The 4,800-nt window shown below is 36.9% G+C and overlaps 1 pseudogene; it reads right to left on the bottom strand.

Annotated features, from left to right (window-relative positions):
- Positions 1-573: 573 nt before the first annotated feature.
- Positions 574-4,665, bottom strand: LOC123254984 (annotated as a pseudogene).
- Between the last annotated feature and the right edge of the window lie 135 nt (positions 4,666-4,800).

Genomic DNA, 4,800 nt, shown 5'->3' with positions numbered 1-4,800 from the left:
AAAATTTATAGAGGAAATAAAGAATGCCATATTTCAGTCTACATTCAGACTCTTATCTGTTCCTTCTGTGGTGGTGGATGTCTTTTTTTTATCACGATTCCCTTGGAGTTGTCCTAGTTCCTTACTTTGTTGATAATAGTCAAGTCATTCACAGTTGTTCATTATACATTATTGTTGTTACTATGTTCAACTTTCTTCATTTCACCTTGCATCACTTTATATATATATATATTTATACAGATTTTTCGTGATCATCTTATTTGTCATTTTTATGGCATGATAGTATTCCATTACAATCATTTAGCAGGACTTGTTGAGACATTCCTCATCTGATGAACATTGCTTCAACTTCCAGTTCTTTGCTTCTACAAAAAAAGAGCTGCTATAAATATTTTAGAACATATACTTTCTTTTCCTTTATACTTGATCAACTTATTAAACCTAATAGTGGTATTACTGGATCGAAAGATATACATAGTTTTATAACTCTTTTAACATAATTCCAGATTGTTTATTTCTAATTATTATTTTTCGCTATTCCAAATATTTTAATAAGAGATCTTTACAAGACATTTAAAACATCAGATTGTGAGGAAAAACTCCATTGAAAAGAGACTATACAGAACACAGTTAGCCCCAGAGTTGAGGAATTTTCTTGATCTCGGGCAGCATCTAAAAGTCCACCACTTTCTACTCAGCCTTACGTTGCTCTGTAATCTCATATTTTTCTTTTTCTGTGTCAAAAATCTCCTTGGTGTTTAGGTTCACATAGCCTCTTCTTCTTGAAGTAAGCATCAGTAAGATGATTTGGAATTTTTACACCAGAAAGGTTAACCTTGGTAGAAGTGGCAATGACAAATGTCTGATGGGTCCTTTGCAGAGGAACACAGATGATGGTCAAAGGTCCAGAGACCAGGAGCAAGTCACTTGCCAGCTGCTTCAGGAAAAACACTAGCTTGTAACCCTGTGGCAGCCAGTGAGCATGATCAGAACTGTTCCTGAGGTGTTTTAGACCAGAGTCTCCTAATATGCTGGCTGAAGGGGCTTTTTGCTGTGACTTAGCAACTTTCTAGGCACATCCTCAGTAGGATAATACCTAAGCATTTTCTGAATCTTTATCACACTGGTTCTTCCATTCTTAACACCATTAACTAGCTTTGAGATAGTAGCAGGCACCTTCTCTTTCTTTTTCCTTTCAATCTGGGTTTTTGGTACAGCATATTTCAGCTTGTATATGGCTCAATACACGGCCTACCTTGAGTACCTTCCAATCCCTTGAGCCAGAACTAGGTTCTGGCTGCAATGCTTTTGAAGCCTTTTAACTACCTTTTAAGCCCTTCTTTTTCTTTTTGACCTTTTTTTTTCCTTTTGGTCCTTCTGGTATTTTTATCCTCTTGAGAGATGGGGAAGAAATATTGCTAATTATTTTTAAAGCACTTAATTCAGTAAGGAAAAAATGCTATCTTAAAAGCCCTCTCCCAGCAAGGTGCTACCTTTCAATAAAACAAGATCAACCAGGAAAAGAGAATTTTGGTAAAGAACCCTCCAATCATCAATATGAGGTAAATTTTAGGGGCAGGGAGACCTGATCCTCAGAATTGGTCACTATAATCATAAAGATATGACAAATTGCCAAGTATAGAAGCATTTACTATGAATTTTGAGTTCCTCCAAATGATGTTTGCATATGACATCATGCCACTGCATCAAACCAAGATCATTGAACAGACTTTTTGAGATTTGTAGACATTCAGAAGAATTAGGCAGAAACATACAGAGAAGAAAAATCAAATAAATGGAGGGCTTCTATTTAAATTATGATACAATTAGACAGACAACATTTAGAGTTCACATATCATTATATTTATCATAGACAGACAATGTAAATGGTCAATGAGATAGTTGTGCCTATATTTAAGTGAGAAATGAATAGGCTAGGTGTCCACAAAAAAAAATGGAAGAGTTCCTTCAGTGCTACTAAAATTCTCTGAGAAATAAAAGCCTTTCTATCTAGTATCAATATTTGATCAGGGATGACTATGAGTCATGTAAAACTATTAGTTTTGAAGAATTAATGAGAATCATAATGAGATCCATGATCAGACTATAATCCAGAAAAGCTAAGACTCTCTAAAGAAGAATAAAGAAGGATGCAATTAGTAAAGAATTTTTTTTAAACCTTTACCTTCTGTCTTGGAACCAATACTCTGTACTGATCCCAAGTCAGAAGAGTAGTAAGGGCTGGATAATGGGGGTTAAGTGACTTGCCCAAGGTCACACAGCTGGGAAGTGTCTGAGGCCAGATTTGGACCCAGTACCTCCTATCTCTGGGCCTGATTCTCAATCCACTGAGCCACCTATCTGCCCCCCAGGAAAGAATTTCTAAATAAATGTTCTAAAGAAATTTTTAGCTAGCCAGGTGGCAAAAGTAAGCAGTAAACAGTGGACATTCTATATGTTTCTTCTACATTCTCATGATGTCAAGAGAAAGGAAGGAAGACCACTAACACTGGATATGGAAAGAGTATAGATGAGTCCCACAGGATAGACAGGTATGGAAAGGTTGAGATCTTAATCATTAGAAGGAAAATCTTGTTAGATAAGATAATAGATTTGTTTTTTGTTTTTCCCACCTAATGACACTCTACTACTTTGAATCATGGAATAATATAACTAGAATTACTATAGTTGTAAATGACCCTAAGGGCAATGGAAGGATGAATATGAAGCATAAAGAGGCTATACATATTCCTGCTGATGACTTTCATGAAGAAGTGCCATGAAAGTCATTGTCCTGAGCTTCTGCTGGCTCTAAAATCTTAGGAGCTAGTCATGGAAAAATGGCGAGGAGAAACTGATGGATATCCCAAGCATATCACCCATCAAATATTAAAAACACCAATAGAAGCCCCCCAGAACAATAGGCAGAGTGTCCTTGCAGGATTGGTGGAAAGAAATGGGTAAGGATAAAGGGAACATGAATGGACTATGATGAGTACAAGTAAAGGGAAACAAAAGAGCTTACAGGTTCCTAAAATCATGAATGTAAATCAAAAGTTATCTTTGAAGTCAGTTATTCTTACTCATTCCATTTATAGTTGAAGGAACTGAGATTCAGAGAAGTTAAATAATTATTTGACCAATATCACAAAAAACAAGCCTCAAAACTAGAATTTGATATGACTCTTTAACTCCAGGTCTCACAATTTTTATACTATATCTGATGGATTGAAGCATAAATTTAGAGATGGAAGAGAATCATGAGACCACCTAGTTTAACCCTCTCATTTGACAGATAAGGAAACTGAATCTCAAAGAAGTGAAGTTCAAGATCATGCAGAGAATAAGAAGGGGAGTTGATGTTCAAACCCCCAATTTAATTCAAAATTCATCACTTTTCCCACTGTATCTTGATGAAATACAGAAATATAGACAGACAAAAAGCCAGCTTTTAGAACATGTTCTGAATTTCATGTTATTTGAAATCTTGGCTTGCTTTAAAAAGCCTCACCAATGAGCTAATGCTTAGCCATCTGATTTTCCTCTCAAAATGTATCAGAAAAATCAAAGAGAATATATTGGCCTTTCACCTTTTCTAACTACATCGTGAACCCTTGCTAATAAGGATTTAAATGAATTTGAGAAAAAGTTAGTTCATCCCTGATGAGGTGTTTTCTATATCATAAATCCTTGACATGAGCTCCTCAGAGTCTTGTCCAGAAGGAAGGCCCCTCCCTCTGGACTATTCTAGGGAGTAAATAACCTCAAGCTTATTACAGCAGGTGATGGGTGTTTCCTTTCAAAAATAAGATTCTGATTTTACCTTTATGAAACTGGTTTCTAACATAGTGGGTCCGTAGCTCACGATCACTTCATTCTATGCCTCTCTGTCTTTCTCCCACTTCATACAACAATTAACAACCTAGACAGCATTATTGTCATCCCAAAATGGAACAAAAGACAAAGCTTCTCAGAGTTTTAAAGTAAGTAATATTTTTATTATATATATATTATGTGTATACATACACATATGTGTATATATTCATTGTACTTTATCTTCATTTCTATTTATTTTTCTGATTTCCAAGGAGTAATCAGTTTGAGACCTTGTCAACACAATAAAATCCAAAGAGACAGCCAGGGGCAGATTCAATTCTGGGGAAATACAGAAAAGACCTATTATCATGGAAACACTGAATTTGCATTTTTGCTGTACTTGTAAGTCATAATACCAGGCAAGCTAATGCAATCCCCTCAAAGAAGCCTTTTATATCTAATGACAAGGATATGTGCCTCCAGGGTGGTTAGATGATATATTTTTCATCACTCATCTGAAATCGTCCCTCTCTTCTTTGGGTACTCCCCATTCTGGGTGGAAAGAAGCCTCATTTTGAAGAGAAACAAGGGAGTTATGGAAGCCACACAGAGGGGACTGATGGATGGCGGTGGGTTGACTTCAGCTCTTCCAGGTAGAAAGAAATGGATCCGTGCCACAGCAGGGCTGAAGTGAACTGTGGCATGCCTGAGGTGGAGAGCATCCTGGGGAACAGGGGAACACAAGCAGTCATCTTCCTTCAACCTGGGCCTGATAAATCCCAGAACCGGCAGGTCACGTGCGCTTCGGCATGTGTACTCCAAGGCTTGCAGAGCCAGCTCTTTAATCATCTCGGTATTAAAAATGGATCCTGAAAAGCATTCCCAAAGGGAATGCGTTGTATACATTTCTCTCATTTCTTTGAAGAAAGTAATATCATTATTGTAACCAGTCCCTCCCAAACAGCCAAGGCAAGCGCGTGTGGA

This window comes from Gracilinanus agilis, unplaced genomic scaffold (assembly GCF_016433145.1).
Source record: "Gracilinanus agilis isolate LMUSP501 unplaced genomic scaffold, AgileGrace unplaced_scaffold36766, whole genome shotgun sequence".
NCBI lineage: Eukaryota > Metazoa > Chordata > Mammalia > Didelphimorphia > Didelphidae > Gracilinanus > Gracilinanus agilis.
Note: the sequence above shows the minus strand (reverse complement) of the source record. Positions and strands in the feature narration are given on the sequence as shown.